The following is a 23,978-nucleotide window of genomic DNA, read 5'->3' as shown; positions in this document are numbered from 1 at the left end:
AAACAAAATTACTGACTCAATATTATTTTCCAGGTTCACACAGCTGTTAGGACAATAAGTGAAAAAGAAAATATGAAATCTGTTAGACAATGTTAGCTGATTAAGGTTACTAAAATTTCAATGTTTTCAAGACTAGAGAAGAAAATCCTTGAGGGGGAAAGTATAAACAGCAGAATTTGTCCCTGAGCATCTTCATAAGGCAAGAAGTTCAAACTCTGGAGAGGATCTGATCAGTCTTTGGAGTTAGACACTGAACTCAAAGGCCTGTCAGGCGTCACTCCAGTCTAAGGAGAACAGGATCTCTTGGTTGACTGAGGAACTGTATTGTTTATTACCAGACCCACAGATCTTCATGCCACTTGGGGTTAGCATTTCTGAGTGTCAAGCACTGGGGACAGGGAGGGATGAAAGAAACAGTTTCAACCCTGAGGGCCTGAGGATACTGGACTTCCAATTAAACACTTTTGAATAATTGCAACTTTTATCCAAAGGACACATATAATTTGTATTTTTAAACATGTTTATAGTGGCTTATTACCAGATTCTTTGACTCAGCATAAGGTTGTCTTCAGATGGGCCACCCTCACAACACTGAGTCTGTCCGAGGAAGCATCTATTTCTAAGCCATAGGAAGGCAATCTAGGGGTCCTGCTCAGACTCTGCAGTCTTCGGACAACCTTCTACCATTCCCAGTTGAAAAAGATTCCCTATCATTAGCAATCACTCCTGAAGCTAGAAGCCCAGGCTTTGTTAACAGACCATTCACGGTTTAGCAGTGGCCAAGCGCCCCCTCGCGACCATCTCGGGGAATCACGGAAATTTTTGAGGGCCTGGTTTTTGCTAATGGCCCTGAGGTTGCTCTCTGCTCCAGTCATACCTTTTCTCTTTCCTGGGACATGCCTTTGAGCCATGGCTTGGAAAGTAAGAAAATCTTCATGCCTTTAAGATACCTGGACAGTATCTCCACTAAGTCCATGTCCTAATGTCAGGACAGACTTCAAGTTTAAAGAGAAACAGAGGGGATATCAAAATCCAGAAGACACAAGGCACCTGCTTCCACCATCCAGCCAATTTTCAATCGGCTTAATAGAGGACTACAGTGCTGCCTGAGATAACACCGTCCTGGTTAAGTCACTCTCCAGCTTTGATCATAATCAGGAATGACTGAGAATCTGTCTTCTCCCTTACAGGTGGCAGGAGGAGAGTGTGCCTGTCAGGGCGTGATCATGTCTAAGTGGACAGGATCCTTGCCTAAAATCCTGAGTGGAAGAATGGAAGTCTGCTCGGTGCGATTCCAAATCTCCTTAGAATCTGATTCCTCATATGGGCAGTGTGGAGCCTGGTTAGGTCCCGGGTCCTGAGCTGGTCCTGGGTGGTGTAACCTAGGTGCTAAGATTAAGGTAATGCCTGATGCTGCTAAAGATTTCTTTGTTCCAGCATGACTTCTACTCTGCTTTCCCTTCTCTAGCAAGGGATGGCCCTGCTCACTGAGTGCCTCAGTCTGGATGCGTTTTCCCTAGAGAGCCGGTGGCTCACTCCCACCCTTCCAGCTCAGATGTTACCCATGGGAGAGGGTCTCCTGACTACCATATCTAAAACTGCAGTCCTGCAGACTTGCCACAGTCACCCCCTGACCCTCTGTTTCCCCTAGATCCTACTGCTGCCTGGCATCACACATTTGGAAGGCATTGCAGAGACAGCTGGCGGTTGCTGAGAGGGAAGGCAGCCTGAAAGCTGGGGGCTGGCAATGGGTCTCAGACTTCGGGTGTGGTAGGGGAGAGCTCTGAGTAGGTGCCCCATTTGCAGTAATTAGAGGATTAGTGGGCCGTGACGCTGGTGAGGGGAGCAGGCCAGATTCTCCAGGCTTTTCTTTAACGACATCAGTGTTTCCTCACAAATCCAAACAAATTCTAACCTATCTATAAACAGAATGCTGTTCTAAATTGTAGTAGCTGTAGAAGCACTTGATTCTAGTAACTGCTAATCATCCTCACTTTAGTGAACATTTGATTGATGTGCGCACTTAACATCGCTATGGAATCTAGGTGTGTAAATAAAACTTCTTTAAGTTGGTGCAGTGAAGAAACTGGATAAGAACATACAGGATGAATAAAAAGGTCAAGACACCCATAGAACACTTGCAAGTAGACTCACAAAATCACAAGGACAAAGGATTGCAATATTAAGCAATTTATTGTTGTACATGTGGACCATACTGGTCCACAAATAAGTAAAAATGTAATATTAATTTCAACACCAAAAATCTACAAACTAGGTCATAAAAGCGAGATTGCCCTCATTTCATGTAAAGATTTGTTCAAGATAGGTTTCCATGAATAATCTCGAAAAACCTAATCTCTGGTAAAACCCAAAGAAAGACAATTGTTCTTTTCAGTGGAAGCTTCCTCAGGAATCTCTCTCTCTCTCTCTCCCTCTCTCTTTCTCTCTCTCCCCCCCTCTGTCTCCCTCTCTCCCTCTCTCTCACCCTCCCTCCACACCCCTCTCCCTCTCCGCCACCCCCGCTCCCCTCCCCCGCCCCGGTATTTCAGTTTTCAAATACAACAGGAAAATATGGAGGGATGAAGTGAAACAAATCACATCACTAAAGTGGTAATCTAAGCCTTGGAATAAAACAAGTGTTTTCCTCTGAATGCTCATCCTGGCAGGCTATCTTCTGGAAACGTGGACCCATCTCCCTTAGCTGGGATGCGGCAAGAGCGCAGTATGGTCGGTGGGTCCCAGGACAGGCAGATTTCTGTCGGCCCTGGGGAAGCTCGTCTCCTAGGGGTGCACGATGCTGCCGCGGAGCCTTGCACCCGAGCTGGGTGCGCAGAGTCCGGTGGCTCTGAGGAGGAAGGAACCTGGCCCAGGAAGGGCCAGAAGCTACCGGGTGGCCCCCTAAGGCCCCGGCGCCCCAGGCGGAGAGGACAGCGGGCTGGCAGGTCCCGGCCGCGCGGCGAGCAGGGAGTCGAGCGCCGCCAGCGCCCAGTGCAGGGCGGCGCCCGCGTGCGCCAGCTGCCAGGTGAGCCAGGCGCGCTGCGAGGCCGTGGGCTCCGTGCGGCGGGCTGGCACCGGCAGGTAGGCGCCCCCCGGGGCCAGCAGCTCGCCCAGGCCCACCTCCAGGGCGCCCACTTGGTTGCAGAGCCTGGACGTGAGCGCCGCCAGGGGCGCGCGGGCTTCGGCCGACAGGTGGCAGCGGCGGCGCTTGGGGGAGGAGGGCTGGGTCTCGGGGACCGACTGGCAGCGTCGCCCGCCCCTGGCCCACAGTGGCGATCGGAACCGGGTCGTCCTGTCCTGGCGACGCCGCGGAATGTGGGCAGACCCTGCGCGGGAGACAGAATGGGAGGGGTTCTGGTGATGCGCGCCGCCCCGGGGGATTCCTTGTCAAGGTCACCACCGCCCCTTCCCTGTCGCGACTCCACCACCCCCACCACACACTCCCTACCGCGCAAGACTCGGGTGACCCCTTCCAGGATCTGCTGGGAATCGGGACCGAGTCCTGGATGCCTTCCTCTCAGCCTCTTATGGCTGTAGAGGCATCTTTCCAGGGCCAGTGTCTTTCTCTGCCCGCTGGGGGCTTGGTTGGCCCCTCAGGCCCTGGACCACATCCCCAGCTCTGCCAAAGCCCAGCCCAGAAACGCACCTGGTCTGCGGTGAAGTCCTGCTCTGGAGGAGTCAGGCTTGTCCTTAGCTATCTCGTGAGCTGGGGATGGTCGTCCCCTCACCTTCATTTCTCCGTTTCCTTTTCTTTTGTGCCAGCTGTCAGGTGAGCCATCTGGGCTTCTCCCCCGCTTTTGCCTGGTGACCACTGTGAATGAAGAGGAGGACAGGAGTGAGTGTTCCCTCCCTGACCTCTGGAATCTGGGGAGAGTGGATTAGAGGGGATCCTGGTCCCACCCCACCCCTACCTCCATAACAGCCCCCCTCCAAATGCCAGTTTCCTCCACCTGCTCACAGCCTCCCTGGGCAGCTGCCCAGCAACAGGCCTTCCCTGTCACCATGGCAGCTCCTGAGCTGCCTGGCAGCATGATCCTGGAAAACGCTCCCTCCAGTCCAGACCCCGAGAATGGCACAGCTGGTACAGCCCAGACCACAAGGAACCTGGCCTTCACCTTGGGCTTCCCTCCCACCCTCAGTGGTGTGAGGGTCCCAGCTGGCACCTGCTACTTTGCCCAGCCCAGCCCAATCTCTTGTGTCTCTCAGAGCCTCCCAACCGTTTCTCAAAACAAAGGTCTGCAAAACAGAATCTAGAATCTGACCTCCTCCGCTCTGAGAGCCCTCTCGGGTTTCCACGCTTCCTTTTTCTCTCTGTCTTTCTGAAGGATATCGATTTCCTCCCTTCCCTTTGAAAGCCAGATTCTCCTTGGAGGAAATCCTTCCATCTCTCCTGTGGGAGATGCCTTGTCTCCTCTGCTGCTCCTGGTCAGGCCTCCTGCCAGTTGCAGCCCCCTCCATTGTCTCCAAGTCTCCGGCCTGAGCCACACGCCCGGAGTCCTGAGGAGTGGACCAGGGAATGGCCAGGTGAGCCCAGGACATGGCCTTTTATGACTTTCCCACAGCCCCCTGATTGGATCCTAGGTTGGCGCCAGTAGGAGGCCACACCCACCAAAGGTTAGTGAATGATTAGATTAGGCCTGTTTTGGGGGTCCAGCTGACTTTCTTGGGCCTCAGGATATTTTAGCTGCTACTTCCACAGCATTTCGGCTCTCTGCTGAATGCTGAGTTCACAAAAGGGCAGTTTTTGGTTGTTTGTTTCATGCTTTTCACCTATTTGTTTCAGCAGCTCTGTGCGTCTCCGTGTGTGTCAGCGTGGGTCACTCCGTGCCAGGGCTCAACAAGGTGTTGGTAGGAAGCACTAGAAAACCTTTGGATTGTTGTCCGTGCAGTCTCTTTGTCCCCTACTCAGGTCTGCCATCACGGCAGGTATATTTCCATAGACTCTACGGGATGAAGGAACACATTTGGGCTGCAAATATATGTATTTTATAAAATAGGTACATAACACATTTAGCCGCAGGCCCATGGCTGCGTACCTCTGCTCTCCACAACGTATCAAGTTTTGCATTTAATTTTTCTGGGTTTTTTCTTTTCTTTTTCTTTTTTTTCATTCTTCTTTCTTTGGAGTGGATGTGGACATATTGTTCAACCTGGTCCAAAGGGACAAAAAAACATAATGAGATGCTCAGGTTGCAGGGAGCCTTGATGCTCAGACCCTGAGGCCGATGCTGCCGGTACCTTGGGGGAAGAGGGGCTCTGTTCTCCTTCAATAAAGCTGTTCATCTAATTAAAAAAGAAAACATACTAGGAGAGTGACAGAAATAACCTAGGGCATAGCGTTGAGAACAACAGTCCATGAGTTATTTGAAGCATGCCATGGGCATGTTTGTTTCCTAGAGTCGGGCACAGTGTAGTTGTAGAGGGGATACCCTAGGTGAATGAGCAGAGGGAGGGTATGGATGAGACCGCACTGTCCCTTTGCACAGCTGCTCTTCCATAAATGCAGCCTCCAGCCACGTCAGTGGGACCTGTAGGGCATGATGCTGCTGCCTGTGGCTGAACCAGCACCTGCCAATCACAGTCTATTCTTATTAGACTCAAGGAACCCAGCTCTCAGAGTGAGGAGTTGAGTCACATTAATGAGAATGTCCTGTGGTTGCGGGGGCTTACAGCGCTCCACCTGTTCTGAGTCTTCTTCATGCACTGGGGTTGCACGAGGTAGCATAATATTTCTGCAATAGTTATCTTGGACCACATACTGATAGAGTGTCACAATCTTCCTAGGTAGTGTGTGTGTCATGAGAGTGGGAATTAATTCCAAGCGCTCAAGTGTGTGGAAGGCTCTGATCTGCCATCATTCCAGGGTCACCATTATGACTGTTTGGATCCCATGTTTGGAAATAAATCCTTGAACTGCGATCCTGGTGATTGGCCAGGTGAAAGCAGGCTTCCTGAAGTTTTAAAATCCAACAATCCGGTGTGGTTCCCCAATCAGATTCACATGGGAGTCAGTATTCTTCATAATTTTGCTCGAAATATGCAAATTTCACATACCCCAAACGCTTGCCTTTAATGGGCACACAATTTAGATCCCCAGAGTCCACAGATAAAAGCAGTGCTAAGTGGATGATCACGGGCAGTGGGTGAAGGTGCTGTCTCCTCGCCTGGATGTAGCGATTTGTAATCAGAAATGTGTATTTGGTCTTTGTCCTGGCTTCTGGCTCAGAGCTCTGAAACCCACTGCAACTTCCTAAGAGAGAAGAGTGAGAAATGTGTTTTTGTTATGTTAATGAGGTGACTTTTGGGAAACACCCAAGTAATCAAAGGATGGGGGTTGGTTTCCAGGGGACCCAACCATGTGATTAGAGGACTGGATCTGTCAGTCCCATGCCCCTACCACCGGGGAGGGGAGAGGACCTGGAGGCTGAATCCAATGGCTAATAATTTAATCAGTCATGAAGCTGCCATTACAACCCAGAAAGGGTGAGTTTAGAAGAGCTCCCAGGTTGGTGAACATGTGGGGATCTGGGGAGAGTGGCCCGCCTGCAGAGAACAGGGGCGTTTGTGCCCTTCCCCCGTGTCTTAGCCTAGACATCACTTCCCTCTGGCTGTGCCTATTTTATATCCTTTCATAATAAAGCGGTAATCTGCTAAGTAAAATGTTTCCCTGAGCTCTGTGAGCAGGTCAGTTGAACCCCAGATGGGTAGTTGGAACCTCTGGACAGTAGTGGGTCCTCCCTTAACCTGGGGAGTCTGAAGCTACCTCTGGGTAGATAGCGTCAGGATTGTGAGACACCAGACTGGTGTCAGAAAGTGCTTGGGGGTGTGGGGAAAACCCACGGAGACTTTGGAACTGGTACTAGCATCTTACCACCCTTATCCTGCTACTGTCACGGCCAACCGCAAGTGCGGGTCCTGCATTTGTAGGACCCTTGCGGGTGCAGAACAGCCAAGACAGGGAAGCCCTGTGGGCTTCAGGTTATCGGAACAGTAAGTAGTATGAGGCCAACATCTCTTTCTTTACCACACATTATTCACTTCTCACAAGAAATTATGGGATCATTTTATTACATTCACTCTGGAATCTCCCGACTTCAGAGTTTTGGTTTATTTTGTGTCCAGTGGGGTCACATCACTGTTGCTATGGAAGCCGTGTTGCTTTCACTCAACCACACGCATGAGCATCAGAAACCCTTCCAGGAAGAAAAGTGCTTCGATCACGTTCCCTAAAAGGCAGTCATACGGGAGCATCTGGCAGTGTGGTGGTGGTTGCTGTTTAGTCTCTGCAGCCAGCATTTCTAAGCAGAAAAAGGACCATCGAATCTGTGCTAATGTGAAGAGAGGGAAGGACTGTCCTTGCCCCAGGTCTCCTGCCTGTGGTGCTCACTTCTGCCCGAGTGTCATGGGACCATGTGGGCTGAGGACCCTCAAGGACACTGTGCCTTTGTCTTTTCAGTTCTACCAGCGAGGTGAGGGGCTCATGGAGTGTGGTCCCAGGACCAGCAGCATCACCATCACTTGGCTTCAGCCCAGACCTCCTGGGGCAGAGCACTGGGGGTGGGGCCATGGATCTGTGTCACACAAGCTGCCCCAGTGATTCTGATGCAGGTTCCAGTTTGAGAAGCAGTGAAGGAGGATATTCAGGTAGAGGTGGGGGAGGGACGTCATTTATTTACAGCGGGTGACAAGCATCCTAGAGATCACTCTGTATCGGGTCACTTTTTTCCTTTTTCCTTTTTATTTCAACATAAAGTAATTTTGTGTGTTTATGCCAATATTGATTTTAGGGGGGAAAATGTCAATTTTCTTGTCTGTAAACATTTTTTCCTAAGTATATCTTACCTAAGGTGTGAATTCAGAAATTAAACACAAGGGAGGGAACTGAAGAATTCTCAGTCTTTCTTGTCACTGAAATATTAGTATCGTCATGATTTTGTTTCTGATTTTTTTCAATCATTTAAATAATAGTAATTCAATATTTTAAAAATTACTTTGATGTTATTTAGCACAGTCAAGTTTCAGAGCAGAAATGAGGCAAAGTACAGAGATTTCCCCTGTCTCTTCTCCCCACACATGCATAGCCTCAACCCATAATGTACAGCCTCCACCAAAGTGGTACCTGTGTAACAATTGATGGCTTTGCATCATGATCACAAGTTCATGCTTGATTTTGTACTTTCTGTGGGTTTGGAACTTAATTTTTAATGATAAAACTTCATGAGGGTAAATGACGTATCTCTTTAATAACTTAAGGACAGATATGGTTTTTAAATATTTAATTCTAGAACACCTTTAAAATTTTTATTAGACTATATTTAATAATATGCATAGTATTTTACAACTGTAGTACATATATAATAATTTAAATAAAAATAAATAGAGGTAACTCCAATTTTTCTGGAAAGGGTACAACAAAGTTGAAGGATCCAGGGTTCGGGCAGCATCTGATGTGCACAGAGACAGGCCCCTCTGGGACTTCATTCAAGCTCATCCCCAACCATGTGCAGATCTAGGGCCTGCTGGATGGGGGTAACTATGACTCATGTAGCCCCGCCTGGCCTCAGTTCCCTGCTCTCCTCTGAAAAATAGAGAAGAAAATAGTGGTTCTTAACCCGCCCTGGACTCAAAGCTAACTCTGCCACTTGGCAGCTGTGGACCTTGGGCAAGTCACTTCCCTGCTCAGAGCCTCACACTCAGATGGGGTGTGTGAACACCCACCCCATGCACGGGGAGGTCAGGGCCTGTTTTCAACTCCTGCAGTCGCCCTGAACTGGCCTGGTGGCCAGGCTGCGGTGGTAAGTCCCAGCTCAGTTAGTAGCTGGTGAAGGTGACACAGCTGTGGGGCTCCTGGCTGGACCCTCGCCTGCCTTTCCCTAAGTCCCAGCCCCGTGTTCTCCCTTCATCGTCGGTCACTTGGGAATCATCATCACACTTGCTCAGAGGGCTAATGTGAGGATCAAATGGCAACAGTAAAAAGGCATAAATACGCCTCCGGAAATAACCAGTGCTGTTGGAGGTCAGGAGAGGGTCAGCGTGGGGGAGGACAGGCGAGGTGGCCCTAATGACTGTGACTGTGGGAACACTGCGGAGGCTTCAGGTGTGCAGGAAAGCCCATTTTTGACAAACTGGTGGTTTCACAGTGTGTTCAGTGTGTCAAAATCACCCTGTGCTCCTAAGATATTTGCGCTCTTTCCAAAGGTGATTTAAAAAAAAAAAACTGCCGGGGGATTAGGAAAAATCCTGGAAAAATGACGGACATTCACAAGGGAAAAGGGAAACCATCTAATATTGGGCTTCTAGTAGAGTGCGAGCCACAGGAGTGTCACTGAAATGAGGTGCAGGTGTCCCGGGGTTCCCATGAAATCAGCAGAGACTAGAACCACTGGGGCCACGAGAAGTGCTCTTTATGCCAAGAGCCGAGGTGGGGCAGTGTGCTAGTCGGCAGTAGTTGTACTGGGTAATACATCATTATCCTGGTAATTACATTATAACTGCAATTGTCTTCCACTAATTGCGTCATTTATTCTACACTCATTAATTACTATCCCAAAGAAAGAGCCTTGTAGTCTCCCCAATAATAGATAGACAGACAGATAATTGTAGACGGAAATGCTGTTTTATTTAATGGGGTATAAACTGTTACCATCATTATTTACTTTTACACTCACGCTAGGCCAGATCTCCTTAACAGGTTCCGGGTCCTTGGCCACGTCCTGTGGTTTAGTGAGCGCCCTCTTACGGCCACAGCAGGTGCTCCAGCTCCCTCTTGCACATTCCCTGGCACAGGCTGTCATGTAATACTTCCATGGAGGCCTGGTTCCCATTAGTGGAGACTGGTTTTTAAAGCATGATCTGCACACACGTGAAGGCATTACTCCTCTGTATTTTTTACTTGTAGGTCTAGTCAGTGCAAGGCAAGAGCAAGTGTCTCTATGCATATGGATATGTGACCACACCAACCACACCCACCCACACCCACCCAACTCACATCCACTGCCTTTCCGGATATGTGCCTCCCTCCTCCAGGGGATAAACCTTGGGATGCTCACACGCTTGTATCCCTTCTAAGCCACTCCCCTTACACTCTTCTGAAGCACCACCCTCCTGATCACCAGCTGGTGCCCGGGTGTCACCCGGCCTTCCTGTCCCCTGTCCTCCATGCAAAGCCACAATGGCTGCTCCCATTAGCCACCCCGGGGCCCACTCTCCTTCTGCCACCACCTCAGTCTCATCTGTTGGTGAAGGAAGGAAGGGCGAAAATGGAGGGAAGGTAGGAAGGATGGAAGGAAGGAGGAATGGAGAGAAAAAAGAAGGCCCAATTTTGCAATAAATGGGTGGTGGCTCCCGCAGTTATATGACCACAGTTTTCTCACTTCTTATCTGAAAAAAAAAAACAACCAAAAAACAAAAAGAATAATTTCAGTAATGTCCCATAGAAAATTGTGAAAATAAAAGATAATTTTGGAAAATTTTAAGAAATTTTGAATGACTGAAGAAGTTTGCAAATTACTGGTGGGAATCTGAACCTACCCAATGACAGCTGCCCTTGGTACTAATACAACCCACCTGGTCCTGGTCTCTGCAGCCCAGGTTCAAGGACAGAGAAGCTGTGGTGAGGGGGAGGGGAGCCCTCGGGGTCAGGCTTGTCGGCACCTCCCAAATGGAACCGTGGGAGAGGGGACCGTCTGCAGGCCTGAAGGAGCAGGGCCCTGCTTCATGCTGGGAACTCAGTGCCTGCTGCACAGCATCTGGAGATGCTTCAGGAACCAACTGGAAGGCCCCATATTTGCATATTTTGTCCCCATTGTAGATATGTTTTCTCTTTCTCTAGATTTGTGCCATGATCTCTCCCTAGAAACAATTCTGAATATGGAAAATTAGTACAGCATGTCAATATTTCCAGCCTCCAAAGATCTCAACAAATGGATGCTTTTCTGTCTAGCTAAAATGTTATGCCAGCTGATCCCAAAGGGAGAGGGGGCCCACTGCTGGCCATTGGTGAGTGGTGAACAAAGCTGTAGGCTTGCATTTTAGGACTGTCCACATGCCCACTGGTGAAATCATGAAAATTGGTGAGGCCTGCTTCTCTACTGATGGCCCCAGGGAGGCTCTGCTCTAACTGTGCCTTTTTTTTCCTGCAGCCTGCTTTTGATCACAATTATATTAAATGTACATAGTAAGCAAATCCTGAAACAGAAGGTATAGTAGTGGTTGCTGGTTGCTAAAGAGAGGGAAGAATAAAAAGTGATGGCTCAGTGGCTATGGGGTTTCTTTGAGGGTAATGAAAATGGTCTGAAATTAGATAGCTAGGAAGATTCTACAACTTGTGAATACACTAATCACTGATTGTCCACCTTAAAATGATTACTTGTATGCTTTGTGAATCATTATTTTAAGAGAACTATTAATATTTTTAAAGCTAATGAATGATAATTCTTTGCTTCTTGTTCTTTCCATTCATTTATTCAAGGTATGGCATAGTGAGCTACGTTTCCATCCAAAATGCCAAAATTATGCACGTAATTATCCGGACACCACTTCAGCTGAAAATCAGGTGGCTGGAACAAAAGAGCTGGGTTCACTGTGTTTGCCTACTAATGCGCTCATTCTCATTTATACATTAAATGCGGCTGAGTTCTTTCTTTTTACTGCCAGGAATATTGCTTTTGATGACCTGATCTGGTGAATCCTTAGAATAGCTCCCTGGGAGTCCATAGATACCTGTAGAGAGAGAGAACACCTCACCAGTCTATGTTTCCTCGATCCAGCCCATAAATACCATTTGGGGGACTCTGTCAATATACTTTAATAACCATGGCAAAAATAAGAAAAGAATACTAATGTGTACCATATAGAGGATTTGAGAGAAAGATAGTTGATGTAAAGACACATCGTGACTTTCCATGTCTCTACAAGAGAAGTGATAAATGAAGACCATGCAGAGTATTAAAAAGAAATAGCTACTTGATTACAAACATATCTTCTTCAAGATTGGACTTGCAAAAAAAAAAAAAGATTGGACTTGCAGTGTGTGAAATTCCAGGATGAGAAACAAGATGTTGTTACGGGGGACGTCCCTCTCCACTTTTCTTTAGTCTTCTCAGTGATGTTTTAGAAAAAGTATGGCTGGTGCAGAGCATCCCTGGGGCCATCAGCAGAGAACCAGGACTCCCAAATTTCCATGATTTCGAGAGACGGCCGCGAGAGGGCGCGCGACCAGCGCGACCAGCGCTAAACAGCGAGCACACAGCTTCGGCTGCCGTTCACCAATTGGCCAGCAGAGGGCGCGCGACTCCCCTAGAGACCAACTGGCGCCTCCACAGATGAGGAACATGCCTGCGCCGTGGATCCTGGCGATTATGGCCCTGATTCCGGGGTGAGAAGCTCTGCTTGGTTTGTCGCCCTTCCGGTCGTGCGACCTCCTTGGGGGCTGCGGAAATAGTGAGTAAAAAGCGACCTTTCTCTGGCTCTGACTGCCCAAGGGGAACTTAGCTGTGGCTGAGATCTCCAGGGATAATTACCTGAAATACTGAGCATAGAGCCTCCCGTTTTCTACACTTAACTCTCGACTTTCTCATATAACATTTCAGCCAGGCTTATTTTATAAAAGCATTCATTTATTGAGACCTTTGGAGGCTGGAAATCATCACATGCTGTGCTATATTTCCGTATTCAGGATTGTTTCTGGGGAGAGATGGTGACATAAATCCAGAGAAACTTATCTACAATGAGGGCATAATATGCAAATATGGGGCCTTCCAGTTGGTTCCTGAAGCATCTCCAGATGCTGTGCAGCAGGCACTGAGTTCCCAGCATGAAGCAGGGCCCTGCTCCTTCAGGCCTGCAGACGGTCCCCTCTTCTGGAGGTTGCATTTGGGAGGTGCCAACATGCCTGACCCTGAGGGCTCCCCTCCCCCTCACCACAGCTTCTCTGTCCTTGAACCTGGGCTGCAGAGACCAGGACCAGGTGGGTTGTATTAGTACCAAGGGCAGCTGTCGTTGGGTAGGTTCAGATTCCCACCAGTAATCTGCAAACTTCCTCAGTCCTGCAAAATTTTCTTCACATTTTCCAAAATGATGTAATTAGTGCGAGACAATTGCAATTATAATATGTAATTATGGGAAAATGAGGTACTACCTGGTCACAACTACTGAGGACCAGCTACACTGCCCCCACCTCTGCTCTTGGCATAAAAGGCACACTGGTGGCCCCAGTGGTTCTTTTCTCTACTGATTCATGGGGACTCCCAGGACACCTGTGCCTCATTTTGGTGACTCGCTCCTGTGGCTCTTCTCTCTCAGCAGTGCCTCCACCGCCCTTCCATTGGGTTAAGCAGATAAGGAGGAGGTGCAGGTGTAAGAAGTCTCATTGTGATGGTGGGTGAGTGGGCCCCCTGGGCTGAGTGGTGGTCCAGAAGGAGCCCAGAGGAACTGCCCTCGTTACAGACAGTGGGTTCACCTTGGAGAATGAGCTGTGCCTGTCCCAAAGATCTCTCCAGGCACTACACAGACAAAATCACAGGGGCGCCTCCACCCCAAAGGCCTGCTATTTGCACCGAGGACAGGCTCCTGGACGATGTCACAGAGAGCGGTATAGGGAGGGCACAGGAGTCTCCAGTCTGAAGACCTCCCTTCAGGCGCTTTCTTTATGGTCCCAGGGACAATTCACTTGGCCAACGTGGAATTCTGCCCTCCACATGTCCTTGTCACTCACCGGCAGGGGACTTGGCCACCCAAAACCTTTTGCTCGATCTCTGCCTCATTGTCCCAAGTGCATATGGGACTGCAGGGGGAACGTCTTCACCACTGATGGCTGGGGCTCCTTTCAGCCTGCGACAGGCTATCCAGCCAGTGAGAAGAGTCTGTACTCAGGGGATCCCTCTTCAATGTGCCCACTCAGCGGGGACACCTCATTGCACAGTTCAAGGAAAACCAGAGGCAGAGCAGATACTTACAGAACCTGACCTGATCCAGGACCCACACGCCCCCATCAGCGCTGACCCAGCCCTGCATCCATGGGCACTGGACATTGTTGCTGTCCCTACTCCCTTTTGGGGCACAGTTGGCAGGGAGACGTGCTCTGGGCAGAGGTCTAATGTTGCATCCCCAGCTCTGAAGAACACCCAACAGCAGTGGCTGGAAAGTCATCTGAACTTCTGGGAGCAGCATGAGATCCTGGTGAAGCTGCCTCTCCTCTCAGTTTTGCTACTAAGACTCTTCTGCCCTCCCTCCTCTCCGCCCTCTTGTCAGGGACAGGAAGAGGAGCCGGGGCTCCCGCTGGCCTCCTCCAGCCCCACCCTGGTGGTGGTGCTCACCCCAGCCGCCCACGGTCTCACCACATGTAGTCACACCCTGTGTCCCTCCCACCAGGTGTCCAAACGCCCTCTGGGGCTCTGAGAGGAAAGGCTGTTGCAGAACCTTGAATGGGCCGCCTGTCTGCTGGGCCAGGTGGGGAGGGGCAGCCACAGCCGCCTCCCCCTGTGCCCGCACCTCACAGCCTGGAGCTGGGCTTCTGGTCCCTTCTGTTCTGGGGGCCTGAGTCAGGGAAGAGGGCCCCTGTGTAGGTGGCCCCGCCTCCAGGAGGGTGACCAGGGCTCTGCGGGCCTCTGGCCGCTGTTCCTCACCGGTGGGTTCCACTCTCTCCTGCCTCTGTGAGGGCAGGCCCAGCTGCCCAGACCCCCGCCTCCGAATAATGAGAAATGAGAAGCTCTTTGTCCCTTTCCCATCCTGAAAGGGGACAAGGGATCCCCAGTTCTGTTGGCCCCCTGTGATCTCCTCACTTGCGCCCTGTCACACAGCTGTGTGCGTTCAAGGCCATGAGGGAGCAGGATGCGGTCTGGTTTATCTGTCTTTGGGTGGCGCCTTAGACATCTCACCAGGAGAGGCTTCTGATATCATGTGGTATTTACTTATATAAATTTACTAAGAAAAGTATGAGATACTTTTAAAAGAATTGGACCTCTGAGCAGGTACACAAGAAGCCTAGAAATAGGTGGGTGTTGAGGCCCCTGTCATCCCCTCGCACGGCCCTGGAGGAGCAGCCAGAGCAGGCCCTCAGGAAGGCTGGAGAAGACCCTTCCAGGCTCTGAGCCCCCAGGCCTGGGAAGCCCTAACCTGCAGCCCCGACCTGAGCCCAGGCGGCGCACAGCTCGTGGCTGTTAGAAGAAACAAGAATTTCTAAAAATCCCTGCTCATAGTAACTGGGGACTCTCCTCCTCAGAGGCTGCCAGCCCACTCCTTTACACGGAGCAAACTGTACTCCACAGAGCCCACGTCTGGCCGGATGCGGGCCGGTGACGGAAAACCTCCCCCAACCATGAGGTTGGCTGGGGTGGCCGGGACCCGCGGGGCTTGGCCCGCTGCTCACAGATTTGCAGCTCTGATGTCTAGGAGCCGGGGCTCTGCAAGCAGCCCGACCCGTCTTGGTTTGGACCATGGCTCTTTTTGTTTTTCCCTCTTTTCAGTGGATGAAGACCCTGAAACAAACACCTCAGCCCGTTTTTATTTTGCCCTTGGACAGAGTCTGTGTTAGAGTCGGAGCTTCCTGACCCCGGGAGTCTGTGCTGATTCCCGGGTCTGGTCCCAGAGCCTCTTCTCTCGAGGTGGGAGACCGCTGGGGAGCAGGAGATGGTCCCGTGTAACACGGGTGTTGATTCTGGAGCCTCTCAGTTCCCCGCACTCGCATCCCTGTCTTTGACCTTCCTGTTGTTGGTCGGGGTGTTCGACCTCGAGACAGCTTCAGGAGCAGATACGGATTTGATGTCCTGTTCAAGGAAGGAGGGAGGCTTGTCATCACAGGAGCTTTATTTGGGGCCCTGCTGGGCTCTGAGTACACCCTTGAGTGGGCTTTTCTCCTTATGTTAGCTCCACGAATTACCCGTTTTGTAAGTGAGGATCTAGTCCATGTCTGACTTGTTCTTCAGAGTTTGAGCATCCATCGTGTTCTGGAAACACCTCTGATTTCTGGTGGGCCTGGGCTCTGCACGGAGTGGGACACACTTGGCTCTGTGACATGCGTCTTCTGGACCCTCTGCTGCCTTCCCGTGGTGAAGCCCCTGGAAAAAAGGCCTCATTGCATTTTGAAGGTGCCCTTCAGTGGAGCACGTGATGGGCACTGGGATGCCGTGTTCAAAGGATTCTGTCCTCTGTCCTGCCCCGGGGGCTTTACTCCCTGAGGTGGGGGTCCCCATTCCTGCCTCCCCTCTTTCATCCTCTCCTGCTAAGGGTCTCCTGGGTTCTCTCTCTCTTGACTTGGTCATAGATTCTTGTCCCGTTTGCTGTCCTTCCAAGTCAGAAGCACCTCTGAGAGCTCAGAGCAATGTGAGAGGGGCCCTCTCCTGGCCACGTGACCCACTTGGCCCCTGGAATCCCTGGGATGGGGACATTTTTGTGAGAAGTTGGATCCTGAGAGAGTGTGGTGTCAGGTGAGGAGAGATGCCCCAGAGATAAAATGGGGTGTCCCTTAGGGCCCATTTCCAGAATCTGGCTGTAGGCTGGGGGCGGCAGGGAAAAGGCCAAGTGTGGGGGATGACAGGTGGTCCCTGATCGGTATGAAGTCAGTGGAAGATGGATCAGGGCAGAGGGGCACCTGTGGGGGAGGTGGTGATATGGAGAGTGAGGGGGTGGGCAGTGGAGGGTAGAGGCCCCGTGGGTGCCGAGGTGACACCCAGGGAGCCCGCTCTTCCCTTGCTCCTCCCACCCTAGAATGTCTGCTCCCACGGTTGCTCTGTCTCAGTCCTCAGAGCAGAGATGTGACTTTCAAAAGAAGGCTCGTGTGGGTGCCTGCAGGGGACAGGAGGTGCCCAGAGTTCCAGGAGTATGATGGGGACAGGCAACCCTGGCAGGGGTCCCAGGTCCCCACATCACCGCCTTGGCTTCATGGCCCCTTCATCCCGCCCCCAAGGCTTGCTTTCACAGCCCCTTCTCAGTGTTTCTCCCATTTTGTGTCAAGGCCAGGCTGTGCCGGAACTCAGAGGTCTGGATAGAAAGAGGGGTATCTGAGTCACGGAGGAGAACCCTCACCTTTCCTCAGACAGGGTTGTTCCTGTTCCTGTGCTGCTCCAGGGCCTCTCAGGGGTCCCTGCAGGCTGGGCGCCCAGGGTCAGCGGGGAAGGCGGGAGCGGGGGTCTTTCAGGAGGCTCTAGGGCCGGTGGCATTTGGAGATTAGCCCTGTCCCCACTGTGGTGCCTGTGGGCCCGCCCTGTTCCCCTGGGGTCAGGATCCAATCCATCCTCAGAATTCCTAGCTGACTCCTCTCGCTTCTGATGTTGGTTTACAACAGAGGCGATGGGGGAAGGAACGCAAGAGCCACTGACCGTGGGCTCCCGCCCCGGCTTTCCTTGCCTCAGTGATGCTGTGCTTGCCCCACATGCTGGTAAAGAGGGACGTTCCTGAATTAAGACACACAGTCCACTCACAGCTGAAGCCAAACCCAACCCCCGGGCTGGCTCACTGCAGGCGGGAGACCCACGCGGCCCCTCCGTCTCTGCAGCCCGCGGTCCCCGCGAGGCGGGTGTGGACAGTGTGTGTCTGTCAAGGGGTCCAGGCCCCATCACAGAGCCGTGGGACAGTGCACAGGGGTATTGACTCCGGGGAGGGGGCAGAAGGGACCCTGCTCCAAAGGTCACTTGGTCACCATCCTGCCCGGTGGCCACCGCCCCTCCTGGTTCTTCCACCTTCTGTGGGGCTTCCTATTGTCCACTGCCTACCGTTCAGGATATATAGGTCCACACCACACTCACACACACACGCCATTTTCTCTTCACTCTACTAGAAGCTCAGTATTACATGGTTCCCCTTCCCCCTGTGAATGTCTGTCATTTTTCCTAATCCTCTGGCAGTATTTTTTTTAAAAATCACCTTTGCAAAGAGTGCAAATATCTTAGGAGTACAAGGTGATTTTGGCACACTGAACACACTGTGAAACCACCAGTTTGTCAAAAATGGGCTTTCCCCCCACACCTGAAGCCTCCGCAGTGTTCCCACAGTCACAGTCATTAGGGCCACCTCGCCTGTCCTCCCCTATGCTGACCCTCTCCTGACCTCCAACAGCACTGGTTATTTCCGGAGGCGTATTTATGCCTTTTTACTGTTGCCATTTGATCCTCACATTAGCCCTCTGAGCAAGTGTGATGATGATTCCCACGTGACCGACGATGAAGGGAGAACACGGGGCTGGGACTTAGGGAAAGGCAGGTGAGGGTCCAGCCAGGAGCCCCACAACTGTCACCTTCACCAGCTACTAACTGAGCTGGGACTTACCACCGCAGCCTGGCCACCAGGCCAGTTCAGGGCGAGTGCAGGAGTTGAAAACAGGCCCTGACCTCCCCATGCACAGGATGGGCGTTCACGTACCCCATCTAAGTTCTCTCCTCTCTCTAGGCTCAGAAGCCTCGGTGAGTGTGAGGCTCTGAGCTGGGAAGTGACTTGCCCAAGGGCCACAGCTGCCAAGTGGCAGAGTCAGCTTTGAGTCCAGGGTGGGTTAGGGACCACTATTTCTTCTCCATTTCTCAGGGGAGAGCAGGGAACTGAGGCCAGGTGGGGCTACATGCGTCATAGTCACCTCCGTCCAGCAGGCTGTGCATCTGTACACGGTTGGGATGAGCTTGAATGAAGTCCCAGAGGGGCCTGTCTCTGTGCACATCAGATGCTGCCCAAACCCTGGATCCTTCACCTTTGTTGTACCCCTTTCAGAAAAATTGGAAAAGTTACCTCTATTTATTTTTATTTAAATTATTATATATGTACTACAGTTGTAAAATACTATGCATATTATTAAATATAGTCTAATAAAAATTTTAAAGGTGTTCTAGAATTAAATATTTAAAAATCATATCTGTCCTTAAGTTATTAAAGAGATACATCATTTACCCTCATGAAATATTATCCTTAAAAATTAAGGTCCAAACAAACCCACAGAAAGTACAAAATCAAGCATGAACTTGTGATCATGATGTGTCCATGCAAATTCATCAGCTGTAACAAAGGTACCACTTTGGTGGAGGCTGTACATTATGGGGTGAGGCTATGCATGTGTGGGGAGAGGAGACAGGGGAAATCTCTGTACTTTGCCTCATTTCTGCTCTGAAACTTGAACTGTGCTAAATAACATCAAAGTAATTTTTAAAATACTGAATTACTATTATTTAAATGATTGAAAAAATCAGAAACAAAATCATGACGATACTAATATTTCAGTGACAAGAAAGACTGAGAATTCTTCAGTTCCCTCCCTTGTGTTTAATTTCTGAATTCACACCTTAGGTAAGATATACTTAGGAAAAAATGTTTACAGACAAGAAAATTGACATTTTCCCCCCTAAAATCAATATTGGCATAAACACACAAAATTACTTTATGTTGAAATAAAAAGGAAAAAGGAAAAAAGTGACCCGATCCAGAGTGATCTCTAGGATGCTTGCCACCCGCTGTAAATAAATGACGTCCCTCCCCCACCTCTACCTGAATATCCTCCTTCACTGCTTCTCAAACTGGAACCTGCATCAGAATCACTGGGGCAGCTTGTGTGACACAGATCCATGGCCCCGCCCCCAGTGCTCTGCCCCAGGAGGTCTGGGCTGAAGCCAAGTGATGGTGATGCTGCTGGTCCTGGGACCACACTCCATGAGCCCCTCACCTCGCTGGTAGAACTGAAAAGACAAAGGCACAGTGTCCTTGAGGGTCCTCAGCCCACATGGTCCCATGACACTCGGGCAGAAGTGAGCACCACAGGCAGGAGACCTGGGGCAAGGACAGTCCTTCCCTCTCTTCACATTAGCACAGATTCGATGGTCCTTTTTCTGCTTAGAAATGCTGGCTGCAGAGACTAAACAGCAACCACCACCACACTGCCAGATGCTCCTGTATGACTGCCTTTTAGGGAACGTGATCGAAGCACTTTTCTTCCTGGAAGGGTTTCTGATGCTCATGCGTGTGGTTGAGTGAAAGCAACACGGCTTCCATAGCAACAGTGATGTGACCCCACTGGACACAAAATAAACCAAAACTCTGAAGTCGGGAGATTCCAGAGTGAATGTAATAAAATGATCCCATAATTTCTTGTGAGAAGTGAATAATGTGTGGTAAAGAAAGAGATGTTGGCCTCATACTACTTACTGTTCCGATAACCTGAAGCCCACAGGGCTTCCCTGTCTTGGCTGTTCTGCACCCGCAAGGGTCCTACAAATGCAGGACCCGCACTTGCGGTTGGTCGTGACAGTAGCAGGATAAGGGTGGTAACATGCTAGTACCAGTTCCAAAGTCTCCGTGGGTTTTCCCCACACCCCCAAGCACTTTCTGACACCAGTCTGGTGTCTCACAATCCTGACGCTATCTACCCAGAGGTAGCTTCAGACTCCCCAGGTTAAGGGAGGACCCACTACTGTCCAGAGGTTCCAACTACCCATCTTGGGTTCAACTGACCTGCTCACAGAGCTCAGGGAAACATTTTACTTAGCAGATTACCGCTTTATTATGAAAGGATATAAAATAGGCACAGCCAGAGGGAAGTGATGTCTAGGCTAAGACACGGGGGAAGGGCACAAACGCCCCTGTTCTCTGCAGGCGGGCCACTCTCCCCAGATCCCCACATGTTCACCAACCTGGGAGCTCTTCTAAACTCACCCTTTCTGGGTTGTAATGGCAGCTTCATGACTGATTAAATTATTAGCCATTGGATTCAGCCTCCAGGTCCTCTCCCCTCCCCAGTGGTAGGGGCATGGGACTGACAGATCCAGTCCTCTAATCACATGGTTGGGTCCCCTGGAAACCAACCCCCATCCTTTGATTACTTGGGTGTTTCCCAAAAGTCACCTCATTAACATAACGAAAACATATTTCTCACTCTTCTCTCTTAGGAAGTTGCAGTGGGTTTCAGAGCTCTGAGCCAGAAGCCAGGACAAAGACCAAATACACATTTCTGATTACAAATCGCTACATCCAGGCGAGGAGACGGCACCTTCACCCACTGCCCATGATCATCCACTTAGCACTGCTTTTATCTGTGGACTCTGGGGATCTAAATTGTGTGTCCATTAAAGGCAAGTGTTTGGGGTATGTGAAATTTGCATATTTCAAGCAAAATTATGAAGAATACTGACTCCCATGTGAATCTGATTGGGGAACCACACCGGATTGTTGGATTTTAAAACTTCAGGAAGCCTGCTTTCACCTGGCCAATCACCAGGATCACAGTTTAAGGATTTATTTCCAAACATGGGATCCAAACAGTCATAATGGTGACCCTGGAATGATGGCAGATCAGAACCTTCCACACACTTGAGCGCTTGGAATTAATTCCCACTCTCATGACACACACACTACCTAGGAAGATTGTGACACTCTGTATCAGTATGTGGTCCAAGGTAACTATTGCAGAAATATTATGCTACCTCGTGCAACCCCAGTGCATGAAGAAGACTCAGAACAGGTGGAGCGCTGTAAGCCCCCGCAACCACAGGACATTCTCATTAATGTGACTCAACTCCTCACTCTGAGAGCTGGGTTCCTTGAGTCTAATAAGAATAGACTGTGATTGGCAGGTGCTGGTTCAGCCACAGGCAGCAGCATCCTGCCCTACAGGTCCCACTGACGTGGCTGGAGGCTGCATTTATGGAAGAGCAGCTGTGCAAAGGGACAGTGCGGTCTCATCCATACCCTCCCTCTGCTCATTCACCTAGGGTATCCCCTCTACAACTACACTGTGCCCGACTCTAGGAAACAAACATGCCCATGGCATGCTTCAAATAACTCATGGACTGATGTTCTCAACGCTATGCCCTAGGTTATTTCTGTCACTCTCCTAGTATGTTTTCTTTTTTAATTAGATGAACAGCTTTATTGAAGGAGAACAGAGCCCCTCTTCCCCCAAGGTACCGGCAGCATCGGCCTCAGGGTCTGAGCATCAAGGCTCCCTGCAACCTGAGCATCTCATTATGTTTTTTTGTCCCTTTGGACCAGGTTGAACAATATGTCCACATCCACTCCAAAGAAAGAAGAATGAAAAAAAAGAAAAAGAAAAGAAAAAACCCAGAAAAATTAAATGCAAAACTTGATACGTTGTGGAGAGCAGAGGTATGCAACCATGGCCCTGGGGCTAAATGTGTTATGTACCTATTTTATAAAATACATATATTTGCAGCCCAAATGTGTTCCTTCATCCCGTAGAGTCTATGGAAATATACCTGCCGTGATGGCAGACCTGAGTAGGGGACAAAGAGACTGCACGGACAACAATCGAAAGGTTTTCTAGTGCTTCCTACCAACACCTTGTTGAGCCCTGGCACGGAGTGACCCACGCTGACACACACGGAGACGCACAGAGCTGCTGAAACAAATAGGTGAAAAGCATGAAACAAACAACCAAAAACTGCCCTTTTGTGAACTCAGCATTCAGCAGAGAGCCGAAATGCTGTGAAAGTAGCAGCTGAAATATCCTGAGGCCCAAGAAAGTCAGCGGGACCCCCAAAACAGGCCTAATCTAATCATTCACTAACCTTTGGTGGGTGTGGCCTCCTACTGGCGCCAACCCAGGATCCAATCAGGGGGGTGTGGGGAAGTCATAAAAGGCCATGTCCTGGGCTCACCTGGCCATTCCCTGGTCCACTCCTCAGGCCTCCAAGCGTGTGGCTCAGACCGGAGGCTTGGAGACAATGGAGGGGGCTGCAAGTGGCAGGAGGCCTGACCAGGAGCAGCAGAGGAGACAAGGCCTCTCCCACAGGAGAGATGGAAGGATTTCCTCCAAGGAGAACCTGGCTTTCAAAGGGAAGGGAGGAAATCGATATCCTTCAGAAAGACAGAGAGAAAAAGGAAGTGTGGAGACCTGAGAGGGCTCTCAGAGCGGAGGAGGTCAGATTCTAGATTCTGTTTTGCAGACCTTTGTTTTGAGAAACGGTTGGGAGGCTCTGAGAGACACAAGAGATTGGGCTGGGCTGGGCAAAGTAGCAGGTGCCAGCTGGGACCCTCACACCACTGAGGGTGGGAGGGAAGCCCAAGGTGAAGGCCAGGTTCCTTGTGGTCTGGGCTATACCAGCTGTGCCATTCTCGGGGTCTGGACTGGAGGGAGCGTTTCCAGGATCATGCCTGCCAGGCAGCTCAGGAGCTGCCATGGTGACAGGGAAGGCCTGTTGCTGGGCAGCTGCCCAGGGAGGCTGTGAGCAGGTGGAGGAAACTGGCATTTGGAGGGGGGCTGTTATGGAGGTAGGGGTGGGGTGGGACCAGGACCCCCTCTAATCCACTCTCCCCAGATTCCAGAGGTCAGGGAGGGAACACTCACTCCTGTCCTCCTCTTCATTCACAGTGGTCACCAGGCAAAAGCAGGGGAGAAGCCCAGATGGCTCACCTGACAGCTGGCACAAAAGAAAAGGAAACGGAGAAATGAAGGTGAGGGGACGACCATCCCCAGCCCACGAGATAGCTAAGGACAAGCCTGACTCCTCCAGAGCAGGACTTCACCGCAGACCAGGTGCGTTTCTGGGCTGGGCTTTGGCAGAGCTGGGGATGTGGTCCAGGGCCTGAGGGGCCAACCAAGCCCCCAGCGGGCAGAGAAAGACACTGGCCCTGGAAAGATGCCTCTACAGCCATAAGAGGCTGAGAGGAAGGCATCCAGGACTCGGTCCCGATTCCCAGCAGATCCTGGAAGCGGCCACCACCAGAGTCTTGCGCGGTAGGGAGTGTGTGGTGGGGGTGGTGGAGTCGCGACAGGGAAGGGGCGGTGGTGACCTTGACAAGGAATCCCCCGGGGCGGCGCGCATCACCAGAACCCCTCCCATTCTGTCTCCCGCGCAGGGTCTGCCCACATTCCGCGGCGTCGCCAGGACAGGACGACCCGGTTCCGATCGCCACTGTGGGCCAGGGGCGGGCGACGCTGCCAGTCGGTCCCCGAGACCCAGCCCTCCTCCCCCAAGCGCCGCCGCTGCCACCTGTCGGCCGAAGCCCGCGCGCCCCTGGCGGCGCTCACGTCCAGGCTCTGCAACCAAGTGGGC

General features: G+C 50.9%; 1 protein-coding gene and 1 long non-coding RNA gene across 2 annotated transcripts in view; one reads left to right on the top strand and one right to left on the bottom strand.

Moving 5' to 3' along the window:
* SLC31A2 (solute carrier family 31 member 2) overlaps positions 1 to 23,978 on the bottom strand; it is a 445,176-nt gene that overhangs the window by 24,101 nt on the left and 397,097 nt on the right. The gene's annotated exons all lie outside the window — the stretch shown is intronic.
* LOC140695886 (uncharacterized) lies at positions 12,312 to 22,442 on the top strand. Its single transcript, XR_012071724.1, has 3 exons — positions 12,312 to 12,438; positions 20,853 to 22,068; positions 22,162 to 22,442. It is a non-coding gene; the product is annotated as an uncharacterized lncRNA (long non-coding RNA).

The sequence above is a fragment of the Vicugna pacos genome, chromosome 4 (assembly GCF_048564905.1).
Source record: "Vicugna pacos chromosome 4, VicPac4, whole genome shotgun sequence".
Lineage (NCBI taxonomy): Eukaryota > Metazoa > Chordata > Mammalia > Artiodactyla > Camelidae > Vicugna > Vicugna pacos.
The sequence above is the reverse complement of the archived record's forward strand: the minus strand, read 5'-3'. Positions and strand labels throughout refer to the sequence as shown.